This window comes from Acomys minous, assembly GCF_964271855.1.
Source record: "Acomys minous genome assembly, chromosome: 19".
Classification (NCBI taxonomy): domain Eukaryota; kingdom Metazoa; phylum Chordata; class Mammalia; order Rodentia; family Muridae; genus Acomys; species Acomys minous.
In genome coordinates this window covers 8917083-8935924 of record NC_140499.1, presented here as the reverse complement: position 1 = coordinate 8935924, position 18842 = coordinate 8917083, and the positions used below count along the sequence as shown (strand labels likewise).

General features: G+C 43.3%; 1 long non-coding RNA gene across 1 annotated transcript; it reads left to right on the top strand.

Annotated features, from left to right (window-relative positions):
• Nucleotides 1-896: 896 nt before the first annotated feature.
• Nucleotides 897-4464, top strand: LOC311590033. Its single transcript, XR_014776734.1, has 3 exons — nt 897-1085; nt 1949-2156; nt 3923-4464. It is a non-coding gene; the product is annotated as an uncharacterized lncRNA (long non-coding RNA).
• Nucleotides 4465-18842: the final 14378 nt, after the last annotated feature.

Here is an 18842-nt window from a genome sequence, read left to right as displayed (position 1 = left end):
CTGTCTCTGGGACCCACTGCAACCTTCCCTGCCACAGCTCCAACCAACGCAATCAGGTTCTTTTATCGAGAAGAGGGCAGCGAGTGTGTCAGAAGCATCTCTGCATTCCGAGTCACAAGAGGTCTAAGGTTACTCAGGGATGACCTCATATCCTATCAGTAAAGGTGGCAGCGCACAGAAGAGTTAGGCCGGGGTGGGGGTGGGGGGGATGATGGAGGTGGGGTGGCATAGCTAGGCAGAGCTGTACTTAAAGACGGCTTCCCGATTCCGACTCCTCACAACCAGGGACTCCAGTGACTCACGTTGCATCCTCTGCCACCTACCGCACAATCTCCAACCAGATGGGAAATCTAGCGTCCCGTGACTCCACCCACATCTCACATGCCGCACCTGAGGCGCCACTAAACGCTGGCTCACTGCTGCCATCTAGGGAGGTGCGGAGCGTTTTCTCTGCGCGGGTGCCTTGGCCTCTTCTGTGCCCATCTCCATAACAAAAGTATACAAGATAACCACCTGCTCAGCTCAGGGCTGGCAGAACTACTCATTTCTCCATATTCTCAGGAAACCACATCCAGGTGTTTGTTCTTAGAGATGTTATTAGGAAAATGCTCAAAATTACGGGGTGGGGGTTAAAATATTTCTCCAGTGAGCGTTGAGTTGTAGGTGAAGTCGGCTTTCCAAGGCTGTGATGAGACGGACTACCTGCTCCGTCCCTAACACTGCAGAGCTAATGATTCCAGCTCAGTCGGCCAAGAACTATAAACCCAAGGTCAGTAGTAACCACACTTTCACTTTCCCCTGACCACTCTCCCCTTTTTATAGCTTTACAGCCAGGTGCCAGCAGCTGGCAATAAAATAGCCCTTTTAATCATCAGAAGGGATTCGTTGATCGTTGATCGGGAAACAGCCATGAACTTGATCTCTACCAATAAGTCCATGACCTGGTCATAGAAATGATGAAATGAGCTCCCTACAAACAGAACCAGGCCAAGTTGACTTCCTACACAACTACAACAGACTCCTGGAGTGCGCAGCTCGAGAACAGGGTAATTGGAAATAAGCAGAGCTGGCGATTTTCTTAGCAGGTTAGAGAGCTTTCTGCCTTAGCATGGAAGCACTTTCCCCATTTGCATCCTTGTACCTGCCACATAACTGTGACTTCAGCCCTTTGCTGTTGTTTCAGATTCTGAAAGAAGCCGAGGACAGTTTCTGTGCTGGACTATTTTTCACTATAGCAGAGTGGTTTAGATCGCAAACCTAGGTTTAATCCTGAACTCTGTCAAATGCAGTATGTATCACCTTCTACATGGTTGTGTGTTTCGGTTTGGTTTGGTTTTTGGCATTCCTGGAGTTCAGGGGTCTCATCTGTGACGTGGTGATGTGAAGCTGACTCATGGGAAGGGACTCACAGAACTGACGGTAAAGCTTTGGTGTTTAGCACATTTGTTGGCTGATGATAGTAGCTGCTACTGTCATTATTGACATCATCATCATCCACAGTCACTGTCACTGTAAGATCCTTCTTTTCAAGGAGTTTGGATAAACTAGCTCATAGGTTTTTTTGTTTTGTTTTGTTTTGCATGTGTGCGTGCGTGTGTACATGTGCTTGTTTTTAGCCAAAGTGGGAAAATAAGCTAGATTTTAACTTGGAATATCTGATTTCAAATTCCAGAGCTGTATGAGGGTATGAAGTTCTCTGGTCCTGGTTATCTTATCTGTGACATATGGGAAATTTCAGCAAGGCAAACTTTCCTCTTGGCTTTGCTCTTTATCCTGAGGAATGTCTTAGTCCCCGAGGCCTTCCTCTTGCTTGAGGAGTCTTAGTGCCCTTGGCCTTGATCTAACTTCTTTTTATGTCTATCACCTCCTTGGAAATGACGTGAGAGAGGGAAATCTAGTCAAGAGAATTTTGCATTGCCTTTCTGACCTTCCTGTTTCATAATCCCAGATATGAAGAAGAAGAAGAAGAAGAAGAAGAAGAAGAAGAAGAAGAAGAAGAAGAAGAAGAAGAAGAAGAAGAAACAGAAGAAGAAGAAGAAGAAGAAGAAGAAGAAGAAGAAGAAGAAGAAGAAGAAGAAGAAAATCATCCTTGGAATTGCCTACCAAATATAGAAGTAAAGAAACTGGCTGCACAGGCTGGAGCTGTGGCTCAGCAGGTAAGAGTGCACGCACCTCAGAGAAGCAAAGGGCAGGCAGACCTCTGTGAGTTCGAAGCCAGACTGGTCTACAAGTTGAGCCCAGGACAGCCAAGGCTACACAGAGAAATCTAACAACAACAAACAAACAAAATGTGTATGGGCTTTTGTGGGGATTTGGCTTTAGTTCCCATTACTCACTGCCACCTGTGACTCCAGCTCTGGGGGGGGGGGGGTCTGACGCCCTCTGCTGGCCAAGGCCCTTGCCCGCATACATACACACCCCCACAGACACACAAATACACATACGTTTAAAATAATAACATAAATACTTTTTAACACAAATGAGAGAAAAAGAAAGGTTGATACAGAAGCTAAAAGACCTTAGAGAAAGGCAGATTCCAGGATCAGCTGTAGGTCAGCAGCAAATGGTACCAGCCACAAGCTATGAATGTGTATAAAGTCAACAAGAGGACCGGGCAAGACTTCGACCTGGGACCTGGTGTCAACTCTAGTTAATGTCTCCAGGTTGGTAACTCGTTCTCCCGGCTTTTGGCAGCCTCAACTGCTATGTCACTGAAATTTAAAGTGACATTTAAAGGCTTTCTGAAATTAGGCAACATTTTTGTCTCCTGCTGAAACGACTAGAAAAAAAAAATGATATGATTTGGACATAGCAATTTTTTTTCAACCAGACACAGAATTTACATGCTATGTCAGTGTTTAAGTCAGAAAGGATACCTCTTTCATGTGTGCACACACACTCATGTGTAATATGCACTCCCTTGTTATCTTAATGTGAGTGTTTCTTCGGACTGTTACACCCTAGAACTCCGCACCAGGAAGTTTAGAGAAGTCTAGCTTAATAATGCACACCACACCTTAATAACTGGGTCTGAAGTGTCCTTCATTTGCCCAAACAAGCCGAGTAGCTTCTAAAATCCTCCCCACCCAGTACCGTAAATCCTCATACTGCCAGTCTTCAGGTCTCTTCCGAGGAAGTGAGACCTGAGCGCCCTCTAGTGGTATGTACCCGTAACTGCATTCTCAGGTCTTTCATTCTTCTCTTGTTAACCCAATCTCATGTGTTAAATGGAAGGATATTCTGGGCAGCAATGGGACAGTTTAGTTGCAGCCGATAAAAAGCTTAGAAGTCTTCGGTCTGTCTGTTAGAATCTCATTTTTCTTTCTTTGGTTTATCCTGAGCGGAGTTCCTTCTCTTCTCTACCCCACCCTCGGTCGGTTCTATCAGAAAGCCTTTTCCACGGCCTCAGTGCAAAGCTGCCTATTGATTCTGACCTGTGGGTGTATGAGAGGGAATGGGGGTTCTACATCAGGGAGGTTGTCCCAGATTAGCCTTGAGAGCCCAGTGAAACCCACTCTAAGTTCTGCTCAAATTACCAAAGTTTATGGCAATGTCTTGCCTTGGACATGCCCAGAAATTCATCGCATTGGGACCCTTCTGCGTCTCCATGTGCAATTCTATGGCATCAGGACAATGATAGTTTGCTGGGGCGTCGTGGTGCCCGTGGTAACCCCAGCACTCAGGCGGGAAGAGGCAGTAGGGTCTCTGCTGGGTTTTATCCGTGCACAAAATAATTTCCATTTCTATGGAAACAATGTGGTTTTAATTATGGAAGACAAAGACTTAATTATTTTCTAGCATCATTTCTCAGCAAGTGCCAAGGTATTATCTTTGGGTTAGATTGTGTTCGGATGGTTGATTTTTTAAATTTTTATTTATTATATATGTTAATGTTCTTTTTGCATGTACACGTACATTCCAGAACAGGGCAACCATGTGGTTGCTGACAATGGAAGAGCAGCCAGTGTTCCTAACAGCGGAGCCATCTCTCCAGCTCAGATTGCTGTTTGAAATCCTGACAAGCTTCATTACAAAAAAATAATAGTAGTAATAGTAATAATAATGGGGAATTGGAGAGATGCCTTGTGGCCATGAGCACATGCTATTCTCGTAGAGGGTCCAGCTTGGTTACCAGCACCAGCATGGCAGTTCACAGTCATTTGTCATTCCAGCTCCAGGAAATCTGATGCCCTCTTCTGGCCTTTGTGGGCGCTGTGTATGCATATGGTATACTTACATATATTTTGCTAGACAGTTTTACATATACAAATTGTTAAATGAATTTTGGAGTGGGCTTAGGACAGAATTTCTAATAATGTTGGAAATGATCCTAAACTTTCGTCTGCTGTCTTATGCTTCGTAAATATACGAATCAGTGTTCTCAGGATTGACAACTACAAAATCCAAATATCCATCAGTTCTGAAAACTGTGGCAGATGTTGTATGCTCCCATGATATCAGATACTCAGCCAAAATGTAATTGTTTGTGTAAAAATAGAGGCATCTATCTCACTAGCGTGCAAATCTATCTTCATCCTTAAAATGTGATAAAATCGTATGTAAAATAAATAACTGCTTTCAAATAGGTATTATTTACTTCAATGGGTGTTTGGTTTGCATACCTACCATACAGATTCATATATGTGAGGTTGTAGAAAAATGTCTCCAGCAAAGGGGGTTGCAAGAAGAACAATGTTTTAAAAGCCCTGGATTGATGTCCTAGATCTGGTTTCCCTTTGGAGACAAAATTAACCGAGAGGGACACTCTTAGGGGAATGCCTGCTGCCAAACTGTGTGCTGTGCCTGAATGTGTCCCCAGGTTCCTGAGTTAGGAACTTAATCCAAAATTCATATGCAGATGATATTTAGAAGTGTCCCTTTGGGAGCTGAAGCGCTAGGAGCCTTCTAAGGAGAGGGAGAGAGATGCCCAGGCTCCTTTGTGAAGCCCTCAGCTCGGCTGAGGCACAAGAAAGCTCTCTCCAGATGTGAAGCAGATGTTAGCACTCTTGACGTGCCTGGTCTTCCCAACAGGGAACTGAATAACTCCCCATTCTTTATGAATTACCTAACCTGCTGTATTCAGTTAGAGCAACTGAAAATGGACTAAGGCTTGGCGTGCGGCTCATTTGGTAGAGCGCTTGCATGGCTGAGCGCCCTTGGTTCAGTCGCTAGTCTCATGTAAACCAGGTGGGACAGACCATGCCCATTAGCCTCAGCACTTGGGAGTGGAGGCAGGAGGATCAGAAACTCTGGCCGTCTTTGACTATCTAGCAGGGTTGAGGCTTGCCTCGGTGTCTTCGTTACTTTTGTGTTACTGTGTTGAAACACCATGACCAAATCAACTTCCAGTAGGAAGGGTTTGTCTGCGGCTTACAATTGTAGAGGATTAAACATCCATCATAAACGCGGAGGCGACGTCCCGCTGCGGGCAGCCGTGGTGGCTAAAACTGGAAGCTCCTTCTCCAGTGACAACCAGGAAGCAGAGAGAGGGAAGTGGGAGTGGCTTGTGGGTCTTGAAACTTCAAAGCCCACCCACTTAATCCAGCAAGACCACACCTCCAAAGCCTTCCCAAACAGGACCACAAACGGCAGCCAGTGTTTAAATGCCTGAGGCTTATGGGGGGCATTCAAACCTCCACTTCTGACGGCACCATAATAGAGCTCTAAATTCCAGAGAAGGGAAGCAACGCCGTGGTGCCTGTGTGAAGCACTCGCTACAGTGTTGCTCTCCCCGCTCATGGGTACGAGAGCTGAAATTCAACTCCTCACCTCCGGGAAGAGGAAGGTAACCAGCACAGACCTCTCTGCACCCCAAGTGTTGCTCTCAAATGTCTCTGTGAAGTTTCGTAACTACCCAAGAGTGGATATTGGGTATCTCATACTGAACTGGATTTTACAGACTTTCTCGCATTCTGATCAGTAAAATGGGGGCACCAGGCTGCCTTTGAAGAATGAGCCAGCTGAGTGTCCGGTTCTCATCATGAGCCATGAACCCTGTCTTTCCCTTAAATCACAGACATCTAACCACCTGCAAAAACATTACCAATAACTTAAAAAAAATAATACTCACGCATATGTGAGAAGGCTCAGGGCTTCAAATGGGCTATGAAAGAATCTTTGCATCTTTGGTTGTGGAAACTGAACACATGGGTGAGAATACAGAACAGCACATATGTTGCATAAACCCAAAGGCACAATGTTGACTATCACAATCCCAATGCAGCGAAAATCTGAAAAATCTCAAAAATGAAATTCTGGAGGGAAAGGCAGTTTAAATCTTACTTATTACTTATTGATTAGTTATTATTTGCACTGCTGGCATTTGAAAATAGGGCCTACTGCATGTAAAGCAAGCTCTTACCACTGAGCTACACTGCCAACATTCATTTGTTTACTTTTGAGGGTTTATTTTGTTCAAGTGTTTGGGTTTTTTTTTTTTTTTTAGGCAGTCTCATGTAGCCCAGGCTAGCCTTGAACTCAACATAGCCAAGAGTGACCATGAACGTGTCTTCCTGTCTCTCCCTCCCAAGTGCTGGGTTTACAGGCATGCACTGCTACTCTTGGCTAGTGGGGTGCTGGGGGAGGAACTGTGCTTTTACACATGCTAGACAAACAGCCTGTCAGCCGAGCTGCCTCCACAGGCCTGCTCACGTTCGTTATTGCTTTGTTTAGTCTTTGCGCAGTGACACCATGCCACTCTGGCTGGCCTGGAACTCGCAGAGACCCCCCTGCCTCCGCCTCCTGCCTGCAGCCGTGAGCGATATTTTGTAAGCATTAGCATTCACTTGTACTAACAAGCACCGCAATGCGCAACCGTTGTTCTCAAGTGTTGGTCAAAGCTGAAGAAGCAGTGTGTGTGTCCTACGGACACAGGAGGTTTCCTGGGTAGAAGCAGGAAGCTTGGAGGGAGGGGTCTGTCCATTTCCACCCCAGGCCAAGCTAGTCTCAGGGAAAGGAGCTTCCTGCAACATCTCCAGGTAGCCCAGGCATCCGCGGGGAGCTGTGGAAGGAAGGCAGCAAAGCACCAATGACTCTCGAAATGCTGCCCGACAGGGGTGCTACAGGGGTTAGCCAGGCCGATGGACTAACATGGCTGCAAGCGGTTCCCTGCGACTCAGAGAGCAGCCAGATATTTGTGAGAAGGACTTAGAAACCCGAGAGAGAAGTTGGACCGGAGAAGCCCTGGACAGGTGAAGTTGAGGTTTAGGGTTAATTTGAACTTTGACTCCCATCTCCCCATCTCAAGGGCTGGGGTGACAGGCATGCGCCACCGTTGCTAGATCTGTGCAGTTCTGGGCATGGATCCCAGGGCTTTGTGGGCTGGGCAAGCATTCTACCAACAGGGCTACATTCTTAGCCCTGTCTCTCTTTTTAAAATTATTTTATTATGTTTCTGTTTTAAGATATATATTTATATTACTTTATATATTTCATATTAGTTTATTCATATTACATCTCAATTGTTATCCCATCCCTTGTATCCTCCCATTCCTCCTTCCCTCCCATTTTCCCCTTATTCCCCTCCCCTATGACTGTTCCTGAGGGGGATTTCCTCCCCCTGTATATGCTCATAAGGTATCAAGTCTCTTCTTGGTAGCCTGTTATCCTTCCTCTGAGTGCCACCAGGTCTTCCCATCCAGGGGACGTGGTCAAATATGGGGCACCAGAGTTCACGTGAAAGTCAGTCCCCACTCTCCACTCAACTGTGGAGAATGTCCTGTCCATTGGCTAGGTCTGGGTAGGGGTTCAAAAGGTTACTGCACTTATTGTCCTTGGCTGGTGCCATAGTTTGAGCAGGACCCCTGGGCCCTGATCTGCCCGTCATATGACTCTTAGCCCTGTCTCTGTGACTCATTTAAATGGGTATGAGGCTGACTGAGGACAAGATGGTGCGGGCTCTACGGTAGTACAATCATCTCAGGCACCATCTCCCTTTCCGTCCTGGCCCGTGCACACACACACGTGTGTGTGTGTGTGTGTGTGTGTGTGTGTGTGTGTGTGTGCCCATGAAGAGCCGGGCAGTATTTCTTCCCATCTGCCTCTCTGCTAAACAATCAGCTATTTTCCTTCTCACAGCCCTACATTAAAGGGCGTTCACAAAAGGCCAAGCAACTCGCCCCTTCCTTCTGGGAAGCGACTGTGATTTTAAGTATTTGTCATACCTAGGACACAAAGGTCGGTTGTGGCCACTACAATACTTGAGTGTTTCCGCCAGCCTAGTCCGTAGAGACTCTGGAGTGCCTCAGTACTGAACAAATCCTGGGGGCCAGCCCACCCACCTTAGCTGTTTAGGTTTCATTGCTGAAATAAAAGATCTAAAAGATTTGAGGAGGAAAAAAAAATTAAACGCTGAATTCCAAGACACTCCCTCAGATAAAGTTTCCTTTAAAACATTTTTTTTTTACCATTTTCATCAATATTTATAAAATGATGATTAGATACAGGCACATTCTTTCCTTGGCCACGCCGAGAACACACCCCATCCACAGTGCCTGATCAGAGCACAGATATGGCTTATTGTGGGTCCAGCTCGGGGTCTCACATATCCCAGTCTGGCCTCAACTCCATATATAACAGAGGAAGACCTAAATGTCACATCATCACCCTGCTCCCACCTCCCAGGTGCTGAGATTACAGGTGTGCACCTGAGCCTAGTTTATTTGGTGTAGAGGGCCAAGGTCAAGGCTTCATGCATGCTGGGCAGGCAAGCTCTCTAAGACTAAGCTACAGCCACAGCTGTGGGCAGCCGTCTTTAGAACAGGGTGAGAGCACGAAAGCACTGAAATAAGTTATCTAAGCATGTGATAACAGTTATTTATTTATTCACGTGTATAGGGACAGGCTGCTATGTAGCCTGGCTGGCCTCAAACACAAGTGTATTCATGCCTCTGGCTCCCAGAGGAAGAGAGCACATATGTGTACCACCATGCCTGGCACGGGGTGTAATTTTTACAGGGCCACCTTATGGCAGAAGACTGTGAAGTCTTCCCTCCAGGGTTTGTCTCCTAAACTGACCTCTTGCCACCAGAGGCTGCTAGTGACTGCTTAGATCTTCAGTTTCTTCCTCAGATGGTTGCCACGGAAGCTGTATCGAAGCCAGAAAGAAGCAGGACTTTTCCATAGCTTGAGGATAGATCTGTCTTTCCAAGCAGGCAGAACGTTAGGGACATTTGCCAACATGTTGAGGCCTGGGGGGACTCTGCCCGGTACTTACGCTGCCATCTTGGGGCAGCGTGAGAAGCAGCAGCTGTCGTCTGTACAACTCCATCACCAGGACCCACCTGGCACCTGCACACTCCCAGATCACTCTCTCCTGCTCTGAGTGGTCCTCATGCCTTGCTTCTATCCCAGTTGTGACTTCCCAGACCTTACCCTCCATCATCAAAAGCTGTGCTCCCTGCTGGGTCCACCCTGCAGGTTGGGGTCAGAACTATGCTGTGAACGAAAATCCAGGCCTGAAAAATCCTGTGAACTAGCTATCTTCTAATGACCCTGATATCAAGGAATTTGTCAGTGTATGAAGTCGTCCCTTGGCAACACATTAAAGGGACATACCTGGGCTGTGCTGAGAGAGAGTGGCCTGGGGCACTGAGCCTTGGATGAGTCTGGGAGAAAGGAAGAGGAAAGAGTGATCATAGCTTCAACTGAACAGCCAGGCCCTGCACAATTATTCCATCGTTTGACATTTAAAACTCAAATGGAGAGTGAGGAGCAACTAGGGAGAGTTGATATGGAGGGAAAAGACTGTAGATTTTCTGGAAGTGTATGTTAAGAGCCCCCAGAATAGATGCTCTTTGTCATGTGGCCCACGTTGAGGCAACTCTCCCACGGAGAGGGTCACTGCTTTTGTTCAGAAAGATGCTCATCACAGCATGGTTTATATTAGTGAGAAAGTGGGAACTCCCTGAATACTCCAACTTGTCCACTAGGGAAATTTTTCCTTTACAAATACACTTCACCATGAGAAAGTTTTTACATAATAAAATGTTAAATCAAGGGCTTCAATGTTAAGTAAAATGGCTCAACCAGTGAGGTGTGTGCTGCACAAACATGAGAATGTGAATTCCCATCCCCAGCACCCACCTAAGAGGCAGATGCAGCAGAACAGGTCTGTAGTCCCAGCACTAGGGGCAGAGAGATGCAGATCTTAGGACCATGGTGGCCAGCCAAATCTGTAAGGGCTGGCCTCAGTGAGGGACCCTGCCTCAAAAATGAGGTGGAGAAGCCATTGATGTCTCTCTCTGACACACACACAGACACACAAACACACACACACACACACACACACACACACACACACGATTGTAAAATAAAGCAAGAGGTAAGTTAGTATCTACAAAGCCTCCGGAAAGGTAAATGACTATGAGGCTGCCACACCATAAAGCCAGCTATAGTTGGCAGAAAGCCTTTATACCTCTGTCTCCTTGAGGTGCTTTGGAAGCAGGCTGCCTGGACGAAGATGGCAACGGCCCTCTTAATTGGTCAAGTTTCGGGCCTGTGGAGCCTTGGGTGTTTTAGTTTATGTCCCAGGGTTTGACTCCATGGTCCCCACCCTCGCTCTCACCAAAGCCAGGAAGGGAGGGAGATGTAAGTAGTCAGAGGAAAAGGAAAACAACAGATTTGTAATACAACCAAAATATTTGTTTCACAAGTTTTCCTCACTGCTAGAATCAACTTTCTTTTCACACCCACAGAGAAACTGAGAAAGAAGAGTTACAAAGGAGAAAACAAAGGGAATGCAAAATCTAGGAGGGGTAAAAGCGACTTCCTGGTCTGGTTGCAGAGGGCCTTCCATTGCTGTCACTGTAGCATCTGGTTCACACATAGCCAGGTGCTTTTGAAAGCTGCCACTCATTTCCTGACACTTTCCTTCTGTTCCCTGAACAGCCTGGGGACACATTCTCCTGCTATGAGCATCTTTTACTCAGGCTTCCACAGATCTCTCAACACTCAGACCTTTCTGCATCCGAAGACAAGGCTCCGCGTTGCTGGATCTGCCAACCCAGCAGCCTTTTAATTTTAGAAATTAAAAAAAGGAGGAGGGGCTGGGTCCGAGAGTAGAAACCTGTAATCCCAGCTACTCCAGAAGCAGAGGCAGGAGAGTTGAAAAATTCAAGGCCTGGACCACAGAGTTAGTTCAAGACAGTCTAGACAGCTTAGCAGGACTCTGTCCTAAAATACAAAGTAAAAATAAGGACCACGGTTGAGAAATAGAGGGTTCCCTGGCATGTATGAGGCCCTGTGTTCAACCAAAAATACTGCAAAAGAAGAAAAGAAAAAAAAAGGAAAGAAAGGAAAAGGAGGGAAAGAAAAGAAAAAATAAAAGAGAAAAAAATCAATTTTTTTCTTATAGGGAGTGTTCTAGTTTGGTTTATATTGCAGTGATAGAATACCATGATCAAAAGCAACTAGGAGAGGAGGAGGTTTATTTGGCTGCACCTCTACAGCATAGCCCATCATTGGAGGAAGTCTGGGCAAGAGCTCCAGGCACTAACCTAGAGGCAGGAAATGAAGTAGAGGCCATGAGGGAAAGCTGCTTACTGGCTTGCTCATTCGAAGCTTACTCAGCCTGCTACAGGCCACCTGTCCAGAGTCAGGACTGCTTACAGCAGGCTGGACCCTCCCACATTCATCTTAAGAAAATGCCTCACAGGCTTGCCTACAGACCAATCGTGGGGAGGCATTTTCTCAACCGAGGTTTTTCTCTTCCCAAATGATCCCAGCTTGTGTTGAGTAGGCACACAGCTAACCAACGCAGGGAGGTTGAAGGGAGAGGAAGCCCTGATGTAGACGGGACTAGCTGTGCTTTTATCATCCACCAATTGAGACCACAGTGAGTGGCCAAATGACCATGAATTTAAATTGGATTTTTAATGAAGTTGCATTTTGATACTAATGGAATCTATGGACTTTAAAAAGTCATTGAAATATGTAAAGTCTTTGTATAGCAAGCCCAGAAAATTCTTAACATTTAAAGGGTTTCAGGATGCACATTGTCTACTCCACCTTATTTCTGGGAATGAAACCAATACTGTTCCTTTCCTGTCCCTCCTAGTGGTCTCACAAGCAACCGTCTGGGGTGAGTGTCCTCACCAACAAGAGAAGGACATTAACATTGCCTAAGCCTTTATTGAGTACCAGACACTGTGTTCTAAAGTATTAAGAAAAAGAACATTTCCAAGGGAAGAAGTGGAGCAGAGCTAGAAGCTCCCATGCATCCGTGCCCAGCAGATTGAGGACTTCTGGGTCTGTCTTGTGTATAGGACATGGTTTTGCTGCACATGGTGTATTACATGTCAGCCTTGGTAGGGTATTCATTTAGTGGGCCAGGGAGACACATACATGTCATAGTGTAGGTGTGGGAGTCAGAGAACAAGTTCAAGGAGTCAGCTTTCTCCCATGGTGGGTCAGAAATTGAACTCAAGTTGTCAGGCTTGGCATCGAATGCATTTATGCTCTGTGCTATCTCACCTGAGGCTTTATATGCTAATTTGACCTCACTGTCAGCCCTGCTCTCTTGTCCCACTGAGTCTGTGATTCTTATGGGGGTACAGCTTTGCCAACTGATAAACATCCTAATACAGAATCTGAAAGGATACACACACACACACACACACACACACACACACACACACACACACACATATGGCCAAAACAAGAGCCTGGGTTTTTTGGTCTTGGCATCATTTCCTATTGTTTGGCTGTTCATTGCTCCCCTTCGAGAAGCTCCCAGAGAGAACTGTTCCAGCAAACACTTCAATGTTCTGGCAGCTATGGTTGAAGTCACATTTGCTGAATTGCTAGTTTGCTGTTTAACGGGTCTGCTGGAATCCTGCCAACTACACCAGTGGAATTGCCCCAAGGAATTGGGTCTGAAAAGGTCTGCTTCTCCTGTTTGCATTAACCTCTTTTTTCTCCTACATAGGGTAGGTGGGTTGGAGGGAGGCAGAAGCATTAAAAACCCCCAAATAAAGTAGGTTTGGAAAAGCTCCAAGCCTACAGGTGCACCCAATGTGGCTTGGGCATAATGAGTAACTTAACTTCTAATGTTGTAGAGGAAATTACAGATACTGAAGTTATAAGGATACTATTTCAGGGTATCAGCAAAATGGCAGTTTCTGTTGTAGAGTTCTTTTCTGCTTTGTACCTGGAGGGAATTTTCTGATTTTGCTTTGTCTTCTTCCTGTACTCCAGTTTTTAAGAGATTGGAAGAAAGACTGATGGGATATGAAAACAGGAAGTGTCTCTAAATTCTATAGTTCTGGAAAAGATTTCAGAGTTGACTGTACAATAAGACAGTTTATGGGTAGAGCTGGAAGCACTTGGGAAGCAAATAGTACCACTGATAAATGGGGGTTGGGGGGAAAATGTTCAGATTTTTAGGTGTTAACTAAAAGCAGGAGTTCTTGGCTTTTGCCGTCTTGCCTTGCTCCATGCACCAGGTGTTCAGAGCACCTGCCTGCGGAAGGTGGCAGAGAAGGACAGGAAGCTGGAGAGGACAAAAGGCTTCCAGAAGAACGGGAAAGCAGACAGGCCAAAAGGGCTTTGGAGGCCAGAGTTCCAATAGAGGAATTCTCTAGGGCTACACAGACACAAGCAACTTTTTCAGTCTTTGTGCAACATATCCCTGTTAATGATGATGGTGAGGTTTATAATGAGATGGCATGGCACCCAGTAGACATGCTAGATTTAAAGCATTTTAAAGAGTCTATTGTGTGGTATGAAATGCATTCATCTTTTGTTAAACAAATGTTAAGTAACTGGGCTAGGTAGCATAGACGTATTCCCCAAGATTGGAAGGGATTGGTGTCATCTGGGTCAGTAGCTGTTCAACAGTTACAGTGGTTATCATGGTGGAGAAACAAAGTCACAACAATAGGACAACAAAACATAACAAGGGGGATAAGTGATGTTAAAGATCAAGTGTTTGGTGAAGGGCGTTATGCTGACTAAAGAGAACAAACGCAATCTGAAGATGTAGTAATTGAACAATGTGGTGTTGTATTCTTAAGAGCTTGGAACATGGTTGAGGAGCCTGGTAAAACAACCAATTCATTTACTAAGGTATTTGAAGGCCCTGGAGAAGCCTTCAAAGAATTCTTACAGATTCTGGATTCAGCTCTAGATAGAGCCATACCAGACCCTGAGACCAGACAGGCATTGACACTGATCATGGCATATGAGGATGCAAATACTGAATGTAAGAGAGCAATTAGATCACCAAAAGCACGAGGAGCCCATTAGATGAATGGGTAAGAGAGACAGGTAATATTAGATCACAGAGCATCAAACCAGTATCATAGGACAAGCTGTAACTAGAGGTCTCAGATATCAAAACATGTGGTGCTTTAATTGTGATAAATTTGACCATTTACAAAGATATTATAAGGTTAAAAGTTCCAGATCTCAAAATAAGAGGTTCATTAACTCTGGAGAAAGTGGTACTTCATAGAAGAGAACAAGGAGATTCTGGCCATGATGATATTGATATGCCAAGACTTCCAAGGTATTGTAGCCACTGTGGGGAGGGAAAACACTGGTCTAGGGATTGCCAATCCAAGAGAGACATAAAATGTAATCTCTTACAACTGGGAAACAAAAAGTGGGGCCTGTTAGCTCGAGACCCTGTAGCAAACAATATGAGGCATCTTTCTTTGGTCAGCCAGGAGGTAACAAACGTGCAGGAAGACAAAGACTAGGTATTGGTGATTTAATGGTTGCTACTGAACATGGCTTTGGATCTGGCCTCAGATATATCCCTTACACTATCCCCACAGGTTGAAAGTGACAAAAATAATCACTTGTGTTTACAGTCCTTTACCTTCAGGGACAGTAGGAATAATCTTGGGAAAACATGGACTAACTCCTCAAGGCTTTATTGTGCATCCAGGTATTATAGATGAGGACTGTAAGGAAGAAATTAAAATCAGAGCATATGTAAAAAGAAGATGCAAATTAATGCAGGGGATAGAACTGCTTAGCTAATACCATTTCCTTACATCAAGGGCAAAGCGACTCCAGTAGAAAGAACAGGTACATTTGGAAGTACAGGAAGATATGTGTTCTAGCAAACAATGATTAATGAGTAGAGAGCCAAATTAATGGAACAAATGAATAGTGTTGAAACAGAAGTTTTGGTGGATATAGGAGCAGACATCATGATCCTTTTTCAAAAGTCTTGGAATCCAGATTGGCCACTTCAGTTTATAGGAATTGGCAAATTATCTCAAGTAAAACAAAGTGTACAGTGGATTAAGTATCTGGGACCAGAAAGACAAACAGGGAAGCTGAGACTCTGTGTGGCCAACATACCCATAAATTTATAGGGAAGGGATCTTTTACAATAATGGGGGTACTCAAATTAATATTTCTGCAATCCCCAAAACAGACAATGATGAAATTATGGGTGAAATGGTACACATTCCCTGGGGAAGGTATTGATACAGGTAATCAAAAACAATCACAAGCTGTTCCCATTGTCCAAAAACAGGACATCACAGGTATTGAATTTCCAAATTTATAATGGGGGCCACTGCTGAAATACCAATAGCCTTGCCCCTAAAATGGCCACCAAACAGACCTGTGTGGTAAAAGCAGTGGTCTATAACAAAAGAAAAATTTCAGGCACTTGAACAACTGGTACAAGAGCAGCTGGAGGCTCACCATACAGAAAGGTCTACCAGCCCATGGAATTCCCCTGTGTTGTTAAAAAGAAATCAGCAAAATGGAAGGTGGTAATGGATTTAAGAGCAGTAAATAGAGCAATTCAACCAATGGGTCCTTTACCGCCTGAAATTCCTTTACCTTCTTTGTTACCTAGGTTGTGGCCTATAATGGTAATTGACTTAAAAGATTATTTTTTCACAATAACTTTGCATGAGCAGGATAGGGAAACATTTGCTTTCTCAGTACCTACTCTGAACAATAGTGATCTAATAATGAGATACCATTGGAAGACACTTCCACAGGGGATGTTAAATAGTCCAACTTTATGTCAATACTTTGTGCGACAACCATTAGAAATAATTTGTAGGCAATTTCCTCAATCTATCATTTACCATTACACAGATGATATTTTGTTGGCTGATTCTGATGCAGATACTTTAGAGAAAATGTTTAAGGAAAAACAAAGAAATCTGCCATTCTGGGGGTTAAAGATTGCTCCAGAAGAAATGCAAAGAGGATATTCAATTACCTATTTGGGCTATAAAAACAACTCAACAAAAATTCAACTACAAAAAGTACAGAGCTGTGGAGAGCAGTTGCAAATTATTAGTGATTTTCAAAAATTAATAGGAGATATTAACTAACCAAAGCCTACAATTGAATTAGCTATTTATGAGTCAAGTAACTTGTTTCAAACATCATTACAAAGGGATTCAGATTTAAACAGTCCAAAGTGTCTAATGGCTGAAGCAGAAAAATAGTTAATTCTGGTAGAACAAAGACCACAAGATGCGTATGTGGATAGAATTGATCCTAACCGTGATTGTATTTTGGTTGTTTTGTCTTCAACTCATTCTCCTACTGGGCTCATTATGCAAAGGGAAGATAAAATTATGTAATGGATTTTCTTAGCACATAAACTTAAAGACATATATAGAAAAAATTCTGAATTAATTATAAAAGGTAGAATAAGACTGAGTCAACTATCAGGAACAGACCCGGCAGAAATTGTAGTACCTCTTACTAATGCTGAGATTATTTCATTGTGGGTAATCAATAAAGATTGGCAAAGAGCTTGTAGTAACTACTTGGGAGAAATTAATAACAAATACCCCCAAAACAAATGTATACAGTTTATAAAAAGAACTAATTGGATTCTTCCACATATGGTAAAGAGAACACCAATTCCACAGGCACCAACCTTCTATACTGATGCAAACAGGGTGGGAATGGAAGGTTATAATTCATATAAAATAACCAAGGTTCAAAAAATCAGAATTATATGCAATCCTTAAGGTGTTGTTAGATTTTCCTGAATCTCTTAATATAATTACTGACTCTCAATATGTAGAAAGAGTTGTTTTGCATATAGACACTGCTAAATTTACTCCTCATAACTCAGAATTGACTTTGTTATTTGTGTGATTGCAACAGGCTATCAGAAGTAGAAACTATCCCTTGTATATTACTCATAATCAGTCCCATACAGGTTTACAAGGTCCATTGGCACAAGGAAATGAGGAAACTGGCCAATTACTAATAGGAAATGTGTCAAAATTTAGAAAAACATCATGTTAACAGTAAAGGTTTAAAGAAAAAAATTCTCTATCATTTGGCAACAGGCCAAAGAAATAATTAAAAAGTGTTCTACGTATTCTTTGTATAACTAAACTCTATTGCCTATTGGAAGCAACCTTAGGGGTTCCAAAAGGAATAAAATCTGGCAGGTGGATATGTTTAATTTTGTAGAATTTGGAAAACAAAGGTATGTACATTATACCATTGATACAGGGTTTCAAATGGGTAACTGCTTTAAGTTCTGAAAAGGCTGATTGTATAATCACACATTTATTGGAAATAATGGCAATTATGGGGATACCTGCACAACTGACAATGCTCCTGCATATGAACCCAATAAGATGCAGAAATTTTTTGAATATTATAGTATAAAGCACATTACTGGTATACCACACAATTCTACAGTACAAGCAGTTGCAGAAAAAGCTAATAGTACCTCAAAAGAGATGTTTATTAAAGAAAAAGGAAGGATAAAGACCCCCAGGGACAGATTAAATAATGCTTGTTGACTCTGAATTTTCATAATGTTGATGAAAAAGGAACAACAGTGCCTGAGGACACTGGGTTATAGAAAACACTGAGGAACTAGGACAATCAATCTACTATGAGGACCTGTTGACAATGGAATGGAAACCTGCAATAGTTCTGAGATGGGGACATGGTTATGCTTATGCATGTACAGTGAAAGAGAAAATATGGTTAGCAACAAAACTTATAAAGATTAGATCTGACCAGGGAAGACCTCCTACAATCTGAACATGAATGTCTTTGTATAGCAGGGAATCTCATAGACCCTACCTGTTCCTCATGACATGCCAAGATGTATAAAGTTGATGCATTACACCTATTTAAAAATGGGGCAGAAATTTATCTATAGATGATTTGTGCACCCTGCATATTCCATATATTTACATGTAGAAATGTACCTATACTAATACATTTCAAAGTTTGTTTATTTTCAGAGCAAAAGACCAGATAATAATGAAGAAAAAGCAAGTAGCACAGGTGATTCAGCCTTGCAGACTGCCTCAACTACTGTTTCCTCAAGAATGCATATTTAATTTCAAAAGGCTAGCCCAAAGTATAGATATCAAAAAGGCTAGAGAGAAAAGGTAAGCTTTTCCAGTGCTTGTCCAATATCCTAATTTTCTAAGGGTACTCAAAAGATGTTTTTACCCTCAGACAGCAAAAAGTAATTTAACCTTTAGTTGTTTAAGAGATAAAGACATGTTTTAGGTTGATAGATATGAGATATGATAGAGACTGATTTAGGTTCAAAACCTTAGACTCACCAAGATAGAATAGATAATATTTTCTTCAAGGTTGCCAAATACCTTTTGACCAGAAATTATGTATATAAATCTTGGCTGTTGGTTTTTATAGTTTTCTATAATTGTTCTGAATGTACACTATAAAAATATGGTCTTTTTATTTAGATAGAAAAGGGGAATTGTTGTAGGTTGGCCCAGTCTGCCCAAATGAGCAGACTCATGTACTCCAAATTGTTTGTACCTTGCCTAAAACTTTGTTCCTGTTTGACCAATAAAAAGCCATCACACCTGGGCAGGGCAAATGGGATAGGTGTGTGGCTAAGGTTC